Source organism: Tenrec ecaudatus, chromosome 11, assembly GCF_050624435.1.
Source record: "Tenrec ecaudatus isolate mTenEca1 chromosome 11, mTenEca1.hap1, whole genome shotgun sequence".
Lineage (NCBI taxonomy): Eukaryota > Metazoa > Chordata > Mammalia > Afrosoricida > Tenrecidae > Tenrec > Tenrec ecaudatus.
The window spans coordinates 32,253,525-32,278,007 of NC_134540.1; positions in this window are offsets into that span (position 1 = coordinate 32,253,525).

Sequence of the window (24,483 nt, forward strand, 5' to 3'; positions counted from 1 at the left end):
TAAATCAAATGATATACTGCATTGAGCAATTAAGCTACAAATGTTTTCTTGGAAGTATTAAAAATCGAAGATATCACTTGGAAAACTAAGGTGCACCTGACTCAAGCCGTGCTATTTTCAATGGCCTTGTAGATGTGTGGAATTGGTGAATGACTAGGGAAGATGAAAGCAGTCATGACTTTTAATTATAATTTTGGCAAGTATATTCAATATGTCACGAACTGCTACAAAAAGTGACAAATTTGTCTTGGCAGACATACAGATAGAAAAGGAAAGATGAGGAGATTCCATCTCTTACATTGTGGACACGTTTTTCAAGAGGGATAAATCCCTGCAGAAGAGTACCATGCTTGGTTTTGTTGTTGTTTTGTTTGGTTTTAACAGTATTAACATTTTATTGTGCATATTTTTAACTACAATAGCTGAATTTATATGGTAGAATTTAGAAATAGTAAAGATATGGTCTATTTAGCCCTGTAATCTGTCTTTAGTTCAAAGATCATTGATTTAATAGATAAGAACTTTTTACTTCTTCAGAGCAAGGACTCAACTCACTGAATTTTAGAGGGTTTGCACTGAGTAGTGATTAGCTATCCCTACTTAATTTCATAAGTTGATATCACTACTTAAATTATAACTATAAAACATCCAACTTGGAGGCTGTGTTTTTAGGGAGCAGCCAGTCTCACCTTTTTCAACTAGTGGGCTTGAACCACTGACCCTGCAGTCAGCAATTCCATGCAAACCTGACAGTGCCACCAGTAGTCCTTATTATAAATATAACATCATTAAAAATAAAAGAAAAACTTAAATATAAAAAAATTTTACTTAGTATACTATGGCTTAAATCAGTAATATAATAAATATTTTAATTTATTGCTTGTTGGATGTTCTTAACTTTAAAATATGTAATTTTTATGATTACATTTATACATTAAGATAATAACCAACAAGTTATTAAGTTACTGTGGTATGCAATGCAAATTTTGTATAACTTGTTGGTAAAACTGCTGATATTCAAATTGTGTTCTTTTGTTTAAATTAAGCTTATTCTACTTTACTGTGATATAGTTAAGAAATGTAGTGTTTAGATATTATTGGAGTAAATAAAGTGATCTTAATGATAGGTGAGTAGAACTAACAACCATACTTTGCCAAGGTCACTTTTGAAAGAAAAATATTAAATTTTCCTATGAGCATAGAAAGGCAAGTGAAATTCATTCTTACATGGGGTAAGTACTGCACTTTATAACTACTAAAAAACAGACCAAAATATTTCTCACTTTTTGATCAAAAATAATTTTCTCCTGGTAGGGAACTTATAGGATAAATCTGTTTAATGTGCCAGGAAGGGATTCATGCCCTGACTTCTATTAACAGAAATGGGATGTCTTGCAACTATATCTCCGTAAGTTGCACTAAAAACTACCTCTGTAAGTAAAGATCCAACCCAAGGGTTAGTTTTTACTGCAAGTTATAAACTTCGAGGAACTGGGTATATAATGGAAATGCTGATACAACCTTAACGACAGCTGCTTGCAGGAGGCAACTCTAATGCCCCAACTCCTTTATTTCACAAAGTGTGTCTGTTTAGGTTGCCACTGGATAAAATAGGATAAAAGAATTGATGCAGAAATTACTCATGCTTGGTGAATTGCTAGGTAATAAAATACAGTCTGGCTAAACAGAGCTTTGGGGAAAATGGGATATGGACTCAATTTCCCCTACAAAACCCTTTTTACAAGTTTTATGTTTTACTATTTATATTCTACCAAGTCTGCATCCTGTGTCATTTATCACTTCTGGATTTCATTTGCAAGCACATCACTGATAATAATAATTTATATTGCAATAATGAGAGAGTACTTTTGCAATTCTCAGGAAGCAGAGAGAGTGGCTGAGGAATCAGATACATTTTTTTATATTATAAAACAAGATTTCTACTTTTTGTCATTAAAATTTAAGTGTTAAAGAGTCATTTGACATTTGTAGACAGCTATGAGAGGGATCAATTATATTATGCTGAATGTAACTTAATAATCTCTAGAGAAGCAGAACTATTTTAGAAAATATTCTATAAAAATGAAAAATGCATAGCTTTAAACTCTATCCTTTTATTTCTCAAATTTTATGTTATTCTATATAATTAGTGAGAAAATTAAATTGGATAAGAGTTGTATGAGCCCCTAATAAAATGATTAAAATTAAAAAAGAAAATTAAATTTAATGATTGTATTTCTTAATTTATAATAATAGACTAATTTGTTTCAAAGTTCATAATGTTATCAACTAGCTATTTAGTTTCATGGTTATTACTCAGAATATGTGTGTGTTTGTATACATATATATACAAACACACACACAAGGGCATATATATATGCATATATATGTATATATGTATATATATGCCCTTATATGTGTATATATGTATATATATATGCCCTTGAGCATCTACAATAGAACTGCCATCAAAAAAGTTAGATCTGGGTTAGCCTGCGGTTGATTGGAGCGTTTATTTGGGGACAGTGTTAGTTCTTCAATTGCTTGTGGGCAGGAGTGACTGATAGGCTTTGGTTAGTAATTTATATATATACAAATTACATAGTGCCCCTGGAAAATGAAAAATTTTTTAATGTGTCCCACAACCCAGGATAAAATGTAGGGATCTCCATTTGTTGCCCACCGTGGATCACAAAAACAACATCCCCACTTTGAGAAACACTGGCCTAGATGATTCGTTTTTAAACAATATTTTTATTTTAAATCATATGTTGGGATTTATTATTCCCTGAAATTGTATTCTCTCCCCAAATGATGGTTATCTTAGAGTGTTTCATTAATTAAAAAAGAAGCATATGTGGGCCTAAGTAGTACTCCATAAACGAACCTATTTTCTTATTTAATGTAAGCACCCACAGCGCTATCTCCATTCCCCTTGTTTTTAAGTCCACTAGACAGTAGAGCAACTGCCCTGCTGACGCGCCTGCCCTCGAAGTTGTACTGAGCTGTGACAGATGGAAACTCAGTAGCAGTCATGCATAACATTTGCCAAATGGGACAGTCATCTGAAGAAGACAGCAGTAATAGAATTCTTCACTGCAGGCCCCAAAGACCTACTGCCATTCTCCAGGAGCTGGCGATTCTCTGTCTAGAACCCCGCCATTACATATTAGAGAATCTTTGCCAAAGACATTAAGAAAGAGAAGGTAACCTTCAAAAATAAGGAGACCTCTTTCTCAATAACATAAAGAGATCACAATAGATCATTAAAGTTTAGCAGAAGATCAGGAGGACATTATCCATTTCTGTAAGATAAATAATAGAATTAAGAATGGAATCCTAACACTCCTGTGATAATATTTAGAAAAGAAAGAATGCCAATAGTTATGTCTGATCAATGACACACTTGCACATGTGTCACGTTCCTTTCTTTTTAATTCCTTGCTGTCTCCCTCTGCTCTCAACTTCATTCATTATGTGGGGCGTCAAAAGACTCATGGAAAATGGAATTAAAAGATTTTTCCATGAACTATCAGGTATATTCTTTTCTGCTCTTTTTCATCTCCACCTCTTCTTTATATATTATTATTCATCAGAATACATTTTCAAAATATAATTTGTTTTAAAATTGCAAATATGCAACAGTTGAAAGTAAGGCAGCTGTTTCCATCAGCAACAGGCGTCTGAAAGACTCCCTCATGCAGGACCTAACCCCTGGGCTGCCTGCCAGAGAAACTTTGATACTCAATAACACCATTGTAAACAATTAAACAGATTCTGGATGTAGGCCCAAATGGTGTAATGAGTGTGTATATCTGATAAATCCACCGATGCGCTGCGTGCTCTCGGAGAGGTTTAGACGCCTATGCTACTGTTCTACTCTCACTGCAGTGAACCTTCTGATGGCCTTTCCAAGTAGATGCTGCCACAGAAGGTGAGAAAACCAGACCAATACATGTTGGGAAGATCTTACAGCTAATTTAATTTTTAAAATGTATTTAAAGGCAATTACAGTCATTTAGTTGTGATATTCCTTTGAGGATTAGCAGAATTTCATCGTGTGGTTGAATAATCTGTATAATACTTACATGAGAACAATTCAGAATATTCAACAAGGGCAAGAGTAATTGAAGGAGGCAAGAGCTATTAAAGCAAAGCCAAGTCAATACTTACATTTTCATTAAGCTCTAAGATGGGGTGAAAATGGAACACTATAATATGAAAAGCAAATGTGTATCTAGATAGATAGATAGAGAGAGAGAGAGAGAGAGAGAGAGATGGAGAGATGGATGGATGGATGGATGGATAGAGATAGATAGATAGATAGAGAGAGAGAGAGAGAGAGAGAGAGAGAGAGAGAGAGAGAGAGACTTTAACAGCTCCTAAAACCTTCCATTTTAATACAAACTTTTGGAAGCCCTCTTATTGATGTAGGTGTATTCTGTGCTTCAGAGAACCCGTAGAAGCTTCTCATATATAAAGTTCTCCACTACTGGGCAGGGACCCAGATCTTTCTCTGCCTAGATTCCGCCCTTACACACTCCTCATCGATTGTGAGGGGAGCCATGGTATATATGATGCTTCAGTGATTTGCCCAGTCCGCGCCCATTGCTTCCAACTCCATGAAGTGGTCTGTTTCTATCACCTCTGAGGTCCAGAGAGGAAAATACAGCACAAATTCTGGCCTCTTACTTTTCTAATTGTATCCTTCCCAAACATTCTTTCTGTTACTCTTCCTTGCACATGCCCTCTACTTCTCTGGGTTAACAGAATCCCTGTTGGTGAAACACTGAGCTCTCGCAGAAAGGCTAACTACAGCCCTCGAAGCTTTAATGTCTGTATTTGATGTTTCAACAGCTTTTTGAAAAGAGATAATATCTAAACAAGGGTAGAAAGTACGAAGATCTTTATAGAGTATTAAGCTGGAAAGCTCTAGGAATTTTTATTTGCTATTTGTTAATTTTGTATGTTTTATGAGTGATTACTTTATATATGTAAGAGAAATCAACAAGAAGGTGGCTGAAATCATGAAGCCTCTAAACTCCAATGAGACTAAACATAGAAAGGCTATGACATATGGAGCGCATTCTGCATAACAAGAACACTGTTGAGCAGGCTAGGTGAACACACGACACCAGTGGGTCTCCACCTTCCTCATGCCGTGACCCTCTCATACAGTTCCTCATGTGGTGACTCCCCAACCATAGCATTATTTTTGTTGCTACTTCATACTATTTTGTTGCTACTGTTACAAATTGGGTGACCCCTGTGAAAGGGTCATTTGACCCCCAAAGTGATCGTGACCCACAGGTTGAGAACCACTGCACTACACTGACCCACTGCAACAGAGATAGCAGAGACTAAATGAATCCAGATGATAATCCTCTAGTCCTGAGCTTCAGAGGAAAGCATAGAATAGTAAACGTAACACCCACCAGGAGAATAACAGAACACAATTCATCAGAAGGGAGACAGATGGCGGATTGCTGGCTGGCCTGACACAGAATCAATTCTGCTTGCTCAGGACCAGCTCAGGCTTCTGCTCTAGCGACCCACAAAGAGAAAGGCTGATCCTCCTTTTCTCCCACACCATCCTACTGACCAGAGAAGTGGGCAGTCTCCACCCTCACTACACAGCAGCCAGTTACATGTCCTGGCACAATCTATCCTTGGTCTGAGGTCAGTGCTGCAGCCTTGTGGATCAGGAGTACAGGAGTACCCCCCCCCCCTTCTAGAGGGATCTGAGCTCAGCAGAACAGCGGAACAGTTAGTGCATCACTACAGGTCTATGATTGGCCACCCTGGGGGGCACACGGTGTAGACCTCCTTCTTTAACCATCCACCTTAACCCTAGACTGGGGCCCAGAGTCCCTTTATGGGAAAAAAAACACCCTGGGCACTACCATTTTAGCTTACATTAATTTCCCTGGGATCAAGATGTTTGACTCTACACACCCCCAAAAAAAAGAACTGTGCTGGGCTGAAAGATGTTGCTAGCCATCTAAACTGATGAATTTGAAAACACTTTCCAAGAATGAATCTCAGATTTTACCAATGTATTAACTGTAAAAGAAAGCTCTTTGAACATGATGAGGTTGTTTTATAAAAATTTTTTAAATACATAGCTTTGAAAAAAATCTATTTTGGGTGAGTATACCCCCTTGCAATATCTATCTAATAGATATTCCATCTAACATTGGAATTCACATCCCCTTACCCTGCAACCGCATAAACTCCTTTGGCAGACAGGGGTCTGATCCATACTTGGTACCTTTTCCTCCCTAATTTCACTGTTTCCCCTTCTTGTTCTTTCTTTTTGTATGTTTGTTTGTTTAATTTTCCCAACTCAGCCATCTCAATACTTCCTGCTTCCAAATCCAAAGGATGAGGGCCACACACTTGTGCCACCTTCTCATTGATAGCTCTCAGAAAACATGAACCAAATGCACTACAAACTGTACTATACAAAGAGCAGAGAATCTCAGACATTCACATTCTCTATCACACCAAACAGGAGAGAGTTGGTGAGTGGTAAAGAGCTGCTCAAATTAAAATCATCACTATAGTCATATATAGGAAGACAACACTGGAAAAATGTCAACACTACACAAAGCAATCTACAGATAAATTAAATCCTAATACACATTTCAACAAAAGTGTTCAAGAGATGGAAAAAAACAAATCACCAAATCTATAGCAAAGGAAACTTTGAATAAACAAAGACTGTTCTAGAACAGAGATCAGCCAACTTTTGAGACAGAAGAGCCAATCTTGCTCCCCACAACAATTTAAAAACTATTCAAGAGCCATAAATATATTTTTTGTAAATAAATGAAATTTCCATTATCTGAATAATATCTGTTAGAATTTTTCAGTATTCCTTTAGAACCTCATGTACATTCTGACATATATGGAGCTGGAGAGCCACAGTTAACCAACCCCTGGTGTCGAACAAGATAAGAGACCTCTTTCTTCCTGGTTTCAAAACCTATGGCACAATCATAATAGTCAAAATGACCTGGTATTCTTACAATGATTCACAGACTAATAGAACAGAATTGAGAAGCCAGAAGTAAATCCATATACCTACAGAAAGTGATCTTTGGTAATTATCAAAACACATTAAATGAGCAAGGGATTGTCTCTTTGACAAATAGTGCTGACAAAATTGGATTTCGATTTGCAGATAAATGAAACAAGACCCACATCTTACACCATATTTTAAAAATAACTCAGGCTGGATTAACCAACTCTATGTGAAATCTAGAATTCTAACTATCATCAATAAAAAAGAGGGACAAATTTAGGGGCCCTACTACCTGGCATAAATCGCTACCAAACCTCAATCATAATAAAAATCACACAAACAGCAGAAGACAGGCTGACAAGCTAGATGCCAAACTAAGGTCCTTTTAAAGATTGCGCACTCAGGTGCATCAAGTGTTTCCCTTTGATGTGAAAGAGTAAAAAGACAACCTACAGATAAGTTAAGAAAAAAATAGCAATGACATATCAGACAAAAAACTAATCTCTAACATTTTTACGTCAACTATCAAATTTGAGGAAAGACAAGGAAAAGACAAATAATCTAATTATAAAATTGGCAAAGGATATGAACAGACACTTCATCAAAGACAGGTGACATGAATAAATACTGGAGAGCACAATCGTTTCAAAGATGGAGATGAAAACAACAATGAGGTATCACCTCACCTGAAATTCAAAAATAAACTAGAACAGAAAAAATTCCCATGAGGGTGTGGTGATACTGGACCCCTTGTTCCCCACTGGGGATGTTGTAAAATGGTGTGATCACTGTGGATGGCAGGGTGGCACCTCCAAAAAAAGGGGGCAACAGAAATATCATATGGCCCCAGAGATCCTCTCCTTGGTATATAATCTAGGGATATGAAGGCCATAGTATAAAGAAACATACACACATACATGTTCATCTCAGCACTATATAGAATAGCAAAACACATCAATAAATAAGGTGCCAACAGCCTAAAGGTCCGACAGTGAAAGAATGGGGAAATGAACTTTGGTCATACACACAAATATAAAAGAATAAAGGATGAATCTGTAAATCATGTCATAACGTAAATATACTCAGAGGACTTGGCTTAGTGAAATTATTCTATCACAAATGGGGAAGTACTGTATAAAGCCACTATTATAACAAGGAAATATTTTCTAACCAAAAAGAATGGTCTTTGGTAGTTCCGAGTGACGAGAGGGGACGTCACCGGCTGGAGGGCATATATTCATTGGGGGAGGGAAGGCCATACACAACAAGGAGCCTTTGGCAAGAATGATGGAGGCGCATGAAGATAACAGGAGGTTTGGCAGAGTTAAAGGTAACAGGAAAATAATAATATATACACAATCCTACATTTATGATAGTTTATTTATAGATGCTTGTATATACATGCAGACTGACAAAATATGAGAAGTGGAGTGGAACGTACCCATGAATATACATATTCTTGGCAGAGGATGTTTGTACATGGCTATCATTGCTGCAAATATATCCATGAATAAATTAGAACATACATTGGGCAGAGTCATGAAAACTTCTTAGGCATTAAGCAGACTTCCTGAGAGGAATCAGGACTATAGTGTCTGTGACACCACGATCTATCGACAGAATATAGTTCACAATAATGCTCTGCATACTATTTTGGGGTGTAGTGACTGGGGTCTTAAAAGCTCATTTTAGTCGCCATCTGAGAGGCCCAGGTGGTGTAGTGGTTACAAGTTGGTCTGCAAACCAGAAAGCACAGGTCGACAATTTGAAACCACCAGCCACTCCACGGTAGAAAGATGAGGCTTTTGATTCCTATAAAGAGTTACAGTCTCAGAAACCCATAGGAGCAGTTTTCCCCTGTCCTATAGGTTTGTTCTAAGTCAGAATTGACTTGATGGCCAAAAGCTGTGTTTTGTTTAAGGTTTCTCCCTTAGAGCAAAGAAGAGCAATGAATATCAAAATGCACGTGGAAAAAAGTAGTCCAACAAACCATACAAACAGGAGACCCCCGAAAAGTGGATGGTGCCATAACCAACACTGCTGGGTACTCTGAAAAGACCATATTATATGAATTGTTCAATGTAAAGCAGATGATTTATTCTGCAAACTTTCATCTAATTCAGAATAAGTTTTCTTTTTTAAGAGCATTATTGATCACTTAACTGGCACTACTTAATCAATCCTCACAAACACTCTTTATTAAGAATACTATCATTTAACCTCTTTTATGTAGGGGAAATTAAGTTTTGAAGATATTGAGAAACTTTTCAAGACCAGATTCAGGCAATCTCCAGCATAGAAATGTGATCTGTTCCTTTGTGTCTATAAGTCAAATGTGTAGGTTAGCTGAAAGAACTACATCATTTTATATTTAGCTTTACTATAGATTAAGAAAAAAATGAGGCTTTTTCAATGATTTAGCAACTGCATGTGGAGCAACTCAAAGTGATTATGATGAAGAATCTGCGCTAGTAGTGGTTAGTTTCAATGATTCAAAGAGAGGGCAAATTTCCCTAGCATTAAAGGACAAGTGCATGTTATCTGCAATTCAGACATTTGTAACTTACTGTAATTAGTTACTTGCAATCATCATAAACAACGAGCCAGCAGAACAGCCAGCAGGAAAGTTGCTTCCCCCCCCCCCGCCCCCCCCTCAAAAAAGATATTAGGATGCTTGGCAGAGTGCCCTCACCATAGCTACTCTGAGATGCCTTCCTGTTAACGTACTCACCTTCAAACAGGATGTATGAGTTAAATACGGATGTTTGGCTGCCCTGTTAGGTAAATGGTGGGCTTCTAACTGCAAGATTCATGGTTCAAACCCACTAGCTGCTCTGTGGAGAAAGAGGCATGTTGTTGCTCTCATAAAGACTTACAGAAACTGTTAGGTAGCCAGATAAGATGTTGTTCCTCTCCAGGCCTAGGAACCTCCTACAGGAAGTTGGAAGCTGATAAAGGCTAAAGGGCATGCGCCAATGGAGGCCCTGAGTGGGGGCGGGGCGGTACATCCAGGAGGGCGGTACACCTGAGTGGGTCCCAATCTAGGCCAGGTGGGCACCGCCCTCTTTTCCAGCTGCTCTGCCAGGCTGAGAGGCTGTCTCTCAGTCTCTCTCTCTCTGCCCCCTCCCGCCCCCTCAGGCTTCCATCTGGGTGTGCAGTGCCATGAGGGTGTTTGTGTTCAGTTACTGAAACGTCTGAAACTTCGGTCCTTTATAAAAATCCACTTGGATCACAAACTAGGCTTCTGTGTGAATCCTTTCTCATCCAAAGTCAAGGACTGAGGCATTTCCCACCGAGGAATCTAACAAGACCATAGGGTTCCCTTGCGTATTTACAACAGATTTATGAGTGTCTTAGCTATCCCTGAAGTATCTTCTTTTAAAAGCAACTATACTATTAGTGATTCAATACAAAAGCAGCATTTGCCAATTTGTTGAAAGAGTGAAGATATTATTGAATCCAGTGTATAATTAATTTTACTGTATGAAACTTTTTCTATTTAAAAAAAAATGGTCCACATATATTACGACTAAGCAAATGAGTCAGTGAACTTAGTTGTTTTCACAGTGTTTGTCAAACTCTGTTGATATCACATAATAAGCAATTATCTTTACCAATATTACTTTAAATGATTTATACTTCAATTTTGATACTTGTTTCATAATAAATGCTATCATTATAAATAAACAAAAAGAAAATTTAGTGATCAGAAAATAAACATTACAACACATTACTATATTACATTATAATTTAATTGTTCATCTCTAACATGATATAATTAAAAATATTTCTCTTTTCTGTTTTTATAAAGTTTTCAATTATTTTACTACAATTAAGTTGATAAAAAATATCTACTTCCACCCATAATGAGTATCATTAATGGAAATTTTCATGAAATAATTGTTGTACCCTGAGATTTGTTGAGTGGTTTTAAAGGCAAAAATTAGCATTTTGCAGTGCAATTTGTGGTCATTCCAGTTAAAAAGTACTTGCTGGTGAAGAGCAAGTATTGCAGCCTTCAGGGTGGATCACAACTCCTTGTGAAAAAAGCGAAGTCCTCACATCATAACATATGGAGAAAAGATCGAAAGTGTTGTGGTTTTTGTCTTCGTTAGATGCACAAAGAATGCTCTTTGAAGCAGCAGTCAAGGAATAAAAGGACCCATTGTATTGGGAGAATCTGCGGTACAAAATCTCTCACAGTGCTGAAAAGCAAGGAGATAACTTTGAGGACGAATGTGCACCTCACCCAAACCCTGGCATTTTTAACTGCCTCACAGACATGTGAAAGTTGGGCACTGAGTAAGGAATGCCAAAGAGAAATAGATATATTTGAACTAAGGTGTTGGCAAAGAGTATTGAAAGTACCATAGAATGCCAAAAGAACAAACACATCTATCTTGGAAGAAGGACAGCCAGAAGTCATTTTAGAGCCAAGGAGGATAAGACCTTGTACTCTGTACTTGGGACCTGGCTTGTGGAGGGGCAGTAGTTAAGTGGAAGACCCTCAGTAAAATGGATAGACCCAGTGGCTGCAACCGTGGACTCAGGCATACAACACTTTTGAGGATGGTGCTGGACTGGGCAGTGCTGTGTTCTGTTGTTTACAGGCTACTATGAGTGGGAACCAAGTTCATGGTACCTAACCACAACCACAGTTATGAGTATGAGTTAAGCAATTTTAAGCCTGGGAAGTGCACTTGAATTTTATTTCGTAATGGAATCACATCTGTCTACATGAGTAATATTTATCTTTCTTGACTCTATAAGTTTAGTTCTCATGTAAAGGTGAAGTCATTACATTTCTCCCTAAAGGCTGGCACTGACATCAACAGGATAAGCCTTCTCCAATCTTTAAGGGGCTTTTGTTCAATGCTTTTTAAGGTGTATGTGCATTACTTAAGTAGAAAATTTGTGTTCGAATGGGTAGACTAGAGAAACAAACCTAGGGACAGGACGCTCATATATGTATAAGAAAGAGCTTTATATCAAGGAGTAATTGGTTATCAAAAAAAATCCCAGCCCAATCCAGTCATGCCCATACCTTTGATATTAGCCCATAAGTTCAATGCAAGTCCATAGTCCCTCTTCAGACACAGACAGGTATATGCAATGATGCAAAATTCAGGAAGATCACCGGCCAGTAGGTGCAAAGTCTTGTGGATCCAGTGGAGGTGAAAGCATCTCCAGGCTGCTTGCAGGTCCTAACAAGGCTCTCCATGGCTTGTCAACAAGAAGATGACAGCACAGAGTGTAAGGCCCGCCTCCGGAGAGAAAGCGAGAAGAGGCACCTTGGAGAGCCACTTATCTCCATCCCCCTCCAACCAAGCTGTGACCTGATTGACAAGCTAGACTCAGTCCACAGGTTCCTATGGGAGCCACGCTGGCACAGAAAGCCTAACTCTCAGAAAATTATACATGAAAGAACTTATATGCATACCCTTCCTTTCATGCATGTTTCAAGCGTTTCAATTAGGGTGTAGTATTTGGTATTGCAAAACCGATTCCTGATACTTAATGATGCTTCCTTTACTTACTTGCTTCTATGTACCTGAAATGGTGAATTGCTTGATATCAGTATTTGACAATATCTTTATGTTGTATTCTCAAATTTCTCATACATTATGTAAATACAATGTTAATGACTAGTAAAAACAGGTTTTTAAAAATTAGTTTGGAATCTTGGAGAAATTGATATGTTCAATTAAAGTGCACCATTGCAGGTAGCTGTGTATTACAATAGATAGCTTATTGGACTTCTAGTGATGAGAATTCTGTAATATATTATTTCACATCAATGCCAGAAAGACATACTCTCTTATGTGTATTTTCTGACATTGTCTTTGTGTCTGTCTATCTGTATTTGTAGAGAATATCGATTAAGTCTTACAAGGATAAAGACACAGACATACCATCGGGGTGAGGAGGCCCTTAGCAAGAGGTCAAATGGCAGCTGAGAATTTACAGTTCTCAAGCTGGATACATAGGGTGTGTGGCAAAAGGAGCTGTTACAAACTCATGATTGCTGGTGGACCAATAGATCGCAGTTACAGAAGCAAAAGTGGGACTGTGATTGGTGCAAGTGTATTATTAGCTGGAAGGGCTTACAATTGGCCCTGATCCTACCCACCAAGGCCATCAAGGCAAGGCTGATAGGGCATGGTTCATGACTATGTGAACCCCTGGACTGACCCTGGTAGAGTGACCTCCATCAAAGACACAGCCAGTCACACCACTAAGCAATACTCTTCCTCCCTGAGCCAGTTGAAATTGGGGGGAAGTAATCTACTTTCCAAAGGCACTCTCTCTGAGATTTTATTATTTACATTCTTGGTTAATAATGAGCAGAAATAATTCAATTAACCTACATAGGGACGCTGCAAATAGTCTTTGGGCTAGCTCTGCCAACTACAGCCCTTTGTAAAGCAGGGATGCTCAGAATGTACGCTCTAATGGAATGGTTCTCAACTTCCCCATTTCCATGACCCTTACATACAGTTCCTCATGCTGTGGTGACCCCCAACCATAACATTATTTTTGTTGCTACTTCATAACTGTAATTTTGCTACTATTATGAATCATCACGTAAACATCTGATATGCTGGATGTATTTTCATCATTCCAAATTGAACATATTTAAAGCATAGTGATTAATCACAAAACAATATGTAATTATATATTGTGAAATATTTATTTTTAATGAAAAATAAATTAAATTTTGTCTTGAAGCATGGTGTAACATGGATAACAATTTTCTTGCCGGGTACTCCTATGTGGGTATATCTGCTTGTGAGCAGACCCACCTGGAGACAGAGGAGCAGTGTCTCAGTTCCTAACACCATCAGAAATATGTGTTTTCTGATGGTCTTGGATGAACCCTGTGAAAGGGTCATTCAACCCCCAAAGGGGTCGGGACCCACAGGTTGAGAATGCCTGCTTTACAGGAAACAGAAGCTCCTGTAATGGGGCTGGTGGTTCAGAGCTGCTAACTTGAGGTTAATAGTCCTCCTCTCCCAGGTTCTAGGAAATTGGAATGTGAGGCTTCTCAGAGCTTCTCCAGTCCTGGACAAATATCATGTCTATTTTACCCACACGTGACAGATAACAGATTCATGTGTGACGTACTCTGATGAAGAATAAAATATACACAATTTAGAAAATGTTCACTCATTTATTTATAGCATTGTCTATCTCCCATACATGAAGACATAAATAATTGATGTAACAATAGCACCACATCTGGACAAAAAAGTCTGTTTTGTGAGTCATAATAATATGAGTCATTTTCTTAAGAGTGTCAGTTTACATGGAAATAGAAAATAAAATATAAATATATTAATATAATTTTATTATTGAAATGTTCTTTTAATTTGATTCCTCAAGGAATTGATTGATGTCTTTATAGAAAACCCAAGCCAAACCAACTCTTATCTAGTCAATTCCTTGAACCACGATGAATGCATATTCTGGTTAGTATATAAATATAATGTTCCTGTAAGTACTTTTTGGTGCAACACAAATGTGCAAAGAAGTTTTGCACAACAAAGACATTGAGTTTTGTGCCATCCTACATTGACAGGTGGGAATACTTGTGCTGCCCAGCCTGCCTACACGGTGAAAATCACTGGCTGCTCAAAGGGAAACAAGCTATGGCTTTACCCACCTGTGCAGACGTATTGGAAACCCACGCGGGAAGTTCCGCCCTCTCCTGTCGAGTCCCTATGAGTCACAGTTAACAACGGCAGTGAATAATTTTTGCTGAGATCAAGCGAAGTGTTCTGTGCCATAGAATGAAAAATAAAACAACTGTTACATTAATTAAAGCTTTTAATGTGTTAGATAAATATTAATATAGCCAGTGTTAGGATGCTTGCCCTGTTAGTGTTTCATTAAATTAATACCCATGCCAGTATAATACTAAATGTATGTTAGAGGGAATTCATGAGTATACCAAACAATTAAAAGTAAAAATTAAGTATTGTTTACAAAACCTCGGAAGTAATTATGTATACAAACATTATACATTTAAACTATAACAGGACTAAATTCTTTGCAATCGTCAATTTACCATCAGAGTGAGTTCCCTCACTTTTTCAAATCACTGCGTAGTGTCCCCATCAGTTGCTTCCCAGGACACGCACAGCATGGCAATAGCAATGCTTCCCACCTGGATGGAGTTGCTGGATCATCAAGCGTGCATATGCAATATGAAATTGCTTGTATTTGACCTAATTGTACATTGGGTAAACGTAGAAAGAGTTAGACTTGACAGTTCCCCTTCCCCTATTTATTAGAGAGAACCTGTATACTGCCAAGACCCTGCCTCAACACGTACATTTAATTGCACGGGTGGTGACCACAGGAGACATAGATCCAAAAAAGGTGATGATATTTTAGATGTTGCACAGTTTAAACACACTAGCCTATGGCTGTCTTATGGAATAACTTGAATTTTATTTCTAGCTGTTGTGTTCACACACACTTAAGCTAGTATCAATTGCATTTCCTTCCCTTCTGTCATACTTGCTATTTCTTGCATTCTCCCTCTTGGCGTCTCTCGGTTTGTACTTTAGACACCTGGTACCTCCTTTTGGTTGATGCTCTGAGCATGTGCTTACTTGTTTATTTGGCCATTTTTTTCTCTTTTCTGTAAGACAGACTAGAGCTGTCTCTATAGAGTTATCAAGACCATAAATCTTTACAGAACAACACTGCCACATCTTTCGCCCATGAAATAGCTAGTGTACTTGAACCACTGCCTTCCAGTTAACAGATGAGGACTTAATGACCATCCCAGGGGCCCTTGCTTAAGGAAGAGCCAGTGCCATGAGTGATGCTATAGAGGACTTTATGGATTGTACATTGTGCCAGTGCAGGCGGTCTCATCTTCCTCTAAGGAGGTGATGAGTAGATTGGAAGTGCCAACCTGGTAATTAGCAATTCCATATCTAACCCAGTGTTAGCAGTGCTCTTTAACATAAGGAAAAATATGTATAATTAGCATCTACCTGCAGTAGACGCTGTCATTTCACACCTGGATCTCTCCATCTATACCAGGACCCACATTTCTGTACCTGTAGTAGTCTATGGCTGCGGAAGGATCCCAGTTATGTTCTACACTCAGCTGAAGGGATTCACATGAATTACATCTCTTCCCATGGGAAGTCTGCCTCTAATGATTATTTGTAAATGTTTAGAAGTCCAGCCTTATCACCTCTATTTAAGACAACTCCACAGAATAAGTCCCCATAAATCTGTCCACACAATAGGCTGAATACTCTAAGTGAATTTTTATTCAGCTTCTTTTTTTTCCTGTTCAATTCTGCTTCTTTGGTGTCCTGAGAGGTGTCACTCCTGAGCGCACTGCCCAGTGCATGTAAACATTTCCCTCAGAATTGGTTGTCCTGGTACCATGGAGTAAACATAAGGCATTTGGTCCCCATGTGGTTCCAGAGAGCAGAACTTATCCTGGGAATTTTGTGTCTGAATCGCTCACAGGCCTTCTCACTTTCAGGACCCAATCACAAAACAGCAGGTTGATTTTTGTAGCCCTTGGAATTGCATGTCAGTACAAGTTACTGCTGTAAGATATTGGTGATATGCCTATCAATGGGAATGGACTAGCTGGTGCCATCCTTTATTATAATTTTTTTTTTTGGAGCTGTATGAGGTAAGTTGTAATTCTAAGGAGTATAAAATTAAGTGAGTAATAAGGCAAGAGTGTTGACTGTTACTCAAACAGAATTGAAAGTAAACAAAAGAGTTCGTGATTAAACATTAATTTAATGGCCCTGCAGGGCAGGGTAGCACTGACCCGGTCAGTTGCTGAGATTGTAAGTCTTTGAGGGAGTAGAATCCCGGTCTCCCACAGGGCGGCTGGGGGCTGACCTGGTACGTGGCAGCCCAATGCACAAACACTACCTAACAGAGGAGAGAACATCCCAGCGGAGTTCAGAATCAGTGCACTCCTGCTCAGCCTCCTGCTGAAAAATTTGTATTTCTACCTCAGTTATGTGAGAGCAGAGGCTACATTTGAACAAAGATGGATAATCACCTGGGGATATCTATGAATTAGTTCAGGACCTTGTTACATGTTGCTTCTGATTCAGTATATGAGGGATGGAAACGTAAGTTCTTAGCAAGGGATCAAATTGGAATGAACTGTTCTGATTTCTTGCCCAAAAGAAGCCTCTGAAAATGCCTTTCCCTACCAGCCTGAAAGTCTATGTAACAATCATGAGGGGTAGAGATGGCATCGATTTGAGCCACCTCAAAAATTAAAGAAGCAAGATGACGATCTTCATTATGTCCTTATTTAATTCACCAGTACAGCTTTTACTAACAGCAGGCCTAGGAAAAGGGAATTTACTCCCACAAAATCAACACCGACTGCAGATACTATGAAAGATGTGGATTTTAGTAGAACATCTCAAGATGACCTCAGACACATGGTGTGTTGTGAATGATCTAGCAAATGCATTATTTCGCTTGAATATGTAATCATTCTTTAGATTAGCACATACGGTCACTATGTTGATGAAATCATGTTATTCACACATCAATCAACCCTTTAGAGGTATGTTAATTACACTGGACCCCTTTCCTCATGGAAAGGGTTAAATTCATCTTTTGTGACATTAACAAATTTTGTCTTTCTTGTTCACTGTAATGGGATCAATAGGACCATTCTGAAGGGCTGACAGAGCATCTGATATATTCAGAGTGGAGACCCCCAAACAGTGCTATTTACTAAGGCAACCCTTCGCAGCAATGGAGTCTGACAATAGCCACAGGAAATTAGATCCAGTGATCCTTTCAAATAATACATCTCCACACACCCATGACTGGATACCACAGTAGAATCCCTCTTATTAAGTCCCATGATGTCTACATTGGGAGTTCTTATCTGGTAAGGATAGGAGATTATCCTCCAGGATATGGAACATACCCTAAACCACAGCTATTTTTTGGTGCCTGGAAGGTATAATAGTGGTTCCTGAAGCCAAGGAGGAAAAAGAGGTACAGTCTGGTTTATGATCTCTTCCGTGATCTCAGAAGAACTTGTACTTCCTATTCTCGAAAATTTAGACTCCAAATACTTCTACATGATTTATTGAAATTAAAATTATTCCCTGTTAATATTTATACTATGCCTTCTAGCTTCATGTTAATTCAGGTTGCACATATCCAGAGATTTGCAGGTAAAGGAAACAATATACTGGAAAAGTAATCTGCTCTAATAATCAAAAAGCGATCAACCTATTACTATAAAATGGTGGCTAGAACAAATAAATGTGGCACTAAATTAATCCGTTGAGATGTCTCTATGAGGACTCTGAATCCAGCTTTAATGATAGATGGACAGTGTGTTAATCCCAGTCTGGGAAACTGAATTTGGCTCATCTAATATGTAGGTCATATGGGAAAGCAAAGAGGTTAGCCCTAGTGAGGGAACTAGTAGGGCAGCAGGTAGGGGCGTGCACACTAATGCAGACCTTGCAGTAGGAGGCTAGCAACAGCAACAGAACCGAAATACACGGATGGTCCTAGAGAAAACTCTGACTCTGGGTTCCTCAATAGACATCTTTTTAGAATTATGCTTCACGTAAAATACCACAGTAGAATTCTCAGTGGTTGATTTTTATTTCTTCAAATGGAATTCAAACCGTCTTCTGAGATCTTTCTGGGTGGACTCAAACTTCCAACATTTTATTAAGCAACTGAACACATTAACTGAACAATCAAGACATTTTGTATTGGGAACATAATTCAAATGGATTCCATTTTTTGTAAATCAACTCCAACTAGGACTACTCTATATATTACAGAGGAGAATGGTTCAGAGTCCGAGCATGGCTGCAATCTTTGCAGAGACTGATTGCTCCTATCATCCGCTGCATCCCCCGCTGGTCTTTAACCACATGCCTTTAGGTTAACAGTCAATTGCAAATCTCTTGCTCCAGAGGGACCTTTTGTGGAGATTAAGGGGACTACAATAGAACCCTGGGGTGTAGGGGCTTTACCTGTTGGCTTGCTATCTGCAAGATCAGCTGTCAGAATCTACCAGTCAGCCCCTCCAGAGGATGAGACTTTCTGTTCCAATCAAGATGTCCACTCTCAAAGACCCAATTGGGGTAGTTCTCCTTTGACCCTTTGGGTCATTGTAAATTAGAATTGGCTTGATGGCCCTGAGTTTTACAAAACCAAACCAAACTCACTGCCATGGAGTTAAGCTGACTCAGAGAGAACCCATGGGGATTTTGGAGATTGTAACTGTTCATGGCAGCTGAAAGCCCAGTCATTCTGTCTTGGGTAGCTTCTGGCTCTTTCGAACAGCCGAACATGCAGAGACACTTATTATAAATCATCTCACAACTGTTGTACACAATTTCCTAGGATATGATACCAAATGAACTACAAAATTAGATGAAGCAAATGAGGTAAAATTTCCATTAGAATATATATCAATCAAACTAGCATGTCTTGGGCATTGTAACGGGTGTAAGACTGCTTCAAACTGGAGACAGCTGTGGTTAGCAGTGCCTGCTGCCACTCCATGGCTGGATCTTTCTTCCAGACTTGCCTCTTATCATAGTCAGTGTGCATTCAATAAATGTTTGATTCTAGGGTGCAAAGACAGAAATCTTGCCTGAGATTGAGACAACTCATCCTTGGGACCGAGTCCCCATCAGTCTGCACCATCTTGCTTCCCACATTTAAGAGCGCTCATAGGTCTGTACCCATAAATACCTATGTGAAAGTATTTATCTCAGATTAATGTTCCAAGAGTCACAGACAAAATGTCCACCAAATCAACATTTTATAATCATTTTATTAGGGGCTCATACAATTCTTATCACAATCCATACATATATCACTCGTGGAAAGCACATCTGTACATTCATTGCTCTCATTATTTTCAAAACATTTGCTTTCCACCTAAAACCCTGGCATCAGCTCCCAATTTTTCCCCTCCCTCCCCGCTCTCCCTGCCCTCATAAACCCTTGATAATTTATAAATTATTATTTTGTCATATCTTGACCTGTCCGACATCTCCCTTTACCCACATTTCTGTTGTCTGTCCTGGAAGGAGGTCACATGTAGATCCTTGTCATCGGTTCCCCTTTTCCAACACACCCTCCCTCTATCCTCCCAGTATCATCACTCATACCACTGGTCCTGAAGGGATCATCCACCCTGGATTCCCTTGTTTCCAGTTCCTATCTGTACCCATGTACATCCTCTGGTTTAGCCAGACTTGCAAGGAAGAACTGAGATCATGATAGTCGGGGGGAGGAGGAGAAGCATTTAGGAACTAGAGGAAAGTTGTATTTTTCATAATTGCTACATCACACCCTGACTGGCTCGTCTCCTCCCCACGACCCTTCTGTAAGGGGATGTCCAGTGGCGTACAACTGGGCTTTGCATCTCCACTCCTCACTCCACCACTCATTCACCATGGTAAGATTTTTCGTGTGTGTGTGATGATGCCTGATACCTGATCCCTTTGACACCTCATGATCACATCAGCTGGTGTGCTTCTTCCGTGTGGATTTTATTGCTTCTGAGCTACATGACTGTATGTTTACCTTCAAGCCTTTAAGACCCCATACGCTATATCTTTTGATAGCCAGGCAACATAATCGTTCTTCACCACATTTGCTTAAGCACCCATTTGTCTTCAGTGATTGTATCATGGAGGTGAGCACAATGATATGATTCTTTGTTCTTTGATGCCTGATAACTGATCCCTTTGGCACCTTGTGATCACACAGATTGGTGTGCTTCTTCCATGTGAGCTTTGTTGCTTCTGAGCTAGATTGCCGCTTCTTTACCTTCAAGCCTTTAAGACCCCAGACACTATAACTTTTGATAGCTAGGCATCATCAGCTTTCTTTACCACTTTTACTCATTCACAAGCTTTGTGTTAAGCCATTGTGTTGGGAAGGTGAGCATTATAGAATGCCAATTTAATAGAAGAACGTATTCTTGCATTGAGGGAATAGGCCAATGTCCTTCTGCTACCTTAATACTACACCTATAAATATATGCACATAGATCTATTTCCCCATCCACATATATTTGCATGTGTACATGCCTTTATTTAGACTTCTATAAATGCTCTGTGCCTCCTAGCTCTTTCCTCTATTTCCTTTGACTTTCCTCTAGTCCCACTCTCATGCTCAGTCTTCACTTGGGTTTTAGTAATTCTTCTTGGTTACATTAACCTTGATCACACTCTATCAGGCATCCTATACCCTCTTCACCACCGATTTTGATCACTTGTTGTTCCCTTGTCCCTGGTTTTGTTAACAACACTAACTCTCCCCCAAACTCTCCCTCTCCCATGTGCCCACGGGAATGTCGGTCCCATTGTTTTCTCCTCTAGATTGTTCATCTATCCTATATATTTTTTAATCATTTTATTAGGGGATCATACAACTCTTATCACAATCCATACATACATCAATGTGTAAAGCATATTTGTACATCCATTGCCCTCATCATTCTCAAAACATTTGCTTTCCACTTAAGCCCCTGGCATCAGTTCCTAATTTTTCCCCTCCCTCACCACTCACCCTCCCTCATGAACCACTGATAATTTATAAATTAGTATTTTGACATATCTTGCCCTGTCTGACGTCTCCCTTCACCCGGTTTTCTGTTGTCCATCCCCCAGGGAGGGGTCACATATAGATCCTTGTAATCATGTCCCCCTTTCCAACTCAACCTCCGTCTCCCCTCCCCGTATCACTACTCACACCTCCGGTCCTAAAGGGATTATCCACCCTGGATTCCCTGTGTTTCCAGTTCCTATCTGTACCAGTGTACATCCTCTGGTCTAACCAGACTTGCAAGGTAGATTTGGGATCATGATAGAGAGGGAGTGGAAGCATTTAGGAATTAGAGGAAAGTTGTATTTTTCATCGTTGCTTCATCACACCCTGACTGACTCATCTCCTCCCCGCGACCCTTCTGTTAGGGGATGTTCAGTGACCAACAACTGGGCCTTGGGTCTCTACTCCAACTCCTCCCCTCATTCACTATGGTAAGATTTTTTTTCTGATGATGCCTGATATCTGATCCCTTTGACACCTCATGATCATACCAGCTGGTGTGCTTCGTCCGTGTGAGTTGTATTGCTTCTGAGCTAGATGGCTGCTTTTTTATCTTAAAGCCTTTAAGACACCGGACACTATATCTTTTGATCGCTGGGCACCATCAGCTTTCTTCACCTCATTTGCTTATGCACCCGCTTTGTCTTTAGCTGTCGTGTTGGGAAGATGAGCATCACAGAACGCCAATTTAATAGAAGAACATATTCTTGCATTGAGGGAGTACTTGACTGGAGGCCCAATATCCATTTGCTACCTATATACTAAACCTATAAATATATGCACATAGATCTATTTCCCCAACCACATATATAAATATATTTGCATATGCACATGCCTTTATTTAGACCTCTATAAATGTCCTATGCCTCCCAGCTCTTTCCTCTATTTCCTTTCACTTTCCTCTTGTCTCACTATCATGCTCAGTCTTCATTTGGGTTTCAATAATTCCTCTTGGTTACGTTACCCTTGATCACACTCTACTAGCCCTGCTATACCCTCCTCACCACCGATTTGGATCACTTGTTGTTCCCTTGTCCCTGGTTTTGTTAACACCACTACCTCTCCCCCAACGTCCCCCTCTCCCATGTCCCCCGGAAATTCCGGTCCTGTTGTTTTCTCCTCCAGATTGTTCATCCATCCTATCTTATTTAGACAGACCTGCAGAGATAATAACATGCACAAAAAGAAGACAGCGACAAACCAAGTAATAATATACAACAAAACAACAACAACAAACCAATGACTAAACAAAACCGCAAAGAAAGAAAAGCTTGTAGTTAGTTCAAGGAATGTTTCTTGGCCTTTAGGAGTGTTTTCTAGTCCAAGCCCTGGCCCCAAAGTCCACCTTTATCATTCCCTGGGGACCTCGCTGCCCAGATCCCTTGCTGTTCTGTTGCATCCCCTTAGTGTTTCGTCTCGGTGTGGTAGGGTCACATTGGGCGTGATTCCTACACTGAGTCTCTGGTGTTGTACCCTGTAGGATTATGGGTCAGTGAGGGGTGCCATATCTCATAGTGGGGCTAGCCATGTGGTCCTCTCTGTGGACTGGCTGCTCTAATCGGGAACATCATCCTTCAAGCCTGGTGGGCCAGGATGTGCTTCATTCTCTCCTTCTCCCCCCTTCATCTGCTCCCGTGTGCTCCAATCAAATATGTCCCTCTCCTGGTGCTGCAGATTCAATGCTGTCCTTTGAAATAAATTCTTCTGGGGGAAGGGCATGTGCCCATGTAAAAGTTGGGATTGGGCCAGCCCCTCAGACCTCTCCACTGGTTCCCTACTTCATGCCGGCATGATGCATTCACATCTAAGAGCACTGGGTTGAAATCTGGTCCCTCCCAATCAACATTTACTAAGAGATCAAGAAAGGGTTTCAAAAATTTCATAGAATTTTGAATTAAAATAAAAGCATTTTTCCCCTGAACTTTTGAAGCTCCTTTGTATATATCCTCATGTACACATTAAGTATGCCAAAAGGCAAGCCATGCAAGCTATGAAACATAGGCATTTTGTATATCTATTAAGTCCCAAATGAATAAACTGAACAAAGCAAATAGGAAAATTAGATTAAAGAAATAATAATATAGATATATAGAAATAAAAGCGTATTCAAAAGATTCAGAAGGTAATACCAGTAGTGGTTTTTAATTATTTTGCCCTTTTTACAATCAAAATGAGAAAAAAAATTGAGAAAGCTGCTTAGTCTATCTAATACAGAAAGTATGTATTGATTTTAATTTGAAATGAAAATCCAGTAAAGTATACAATAAAGTGCAAAAATATTTTTATCTTTCATAGGTTGCAAAAATAATAAGAATCCTTTAGGGAAAAAGCATCTCACAGCAGGTTATGCATGAATAATTTTATCTAGTCTCAAAAGTTCTGCACCTACTTATCTGCTGAAGAATACCAAAAGAATTTATATTCCCCACACTTTCTCCCTAGCTTCAGATTTTGATTCATGATTTCCAGTTTATATCTCCACCTGAATACTAGTAAGTTGTCAAAATCGGTATTTAAGAAGCACATCATTTCTTCAATTTGTGATTGCCTAATCACCCGCAAACCCAAATTAATCCTTCTTCCACAATTTTTATATTGATACCACAATATGTAATTTTTACAGAAGTCTGATTCCTATTCTCGACTTTGGACTTTTTTCTCGTTATTTATATTTCATTATTTTACAAGTCACACTAAACTATATACTTATGTTAATTAGCAATAATTAAATGTATCTGTCTTTTTCTCATTCACATCATGGGGACTATTTCCGTATTACCTTTAAACTAAATTGTAATAGCATCCACTGTTATAACTTTGTACAAAATTATTAGTGT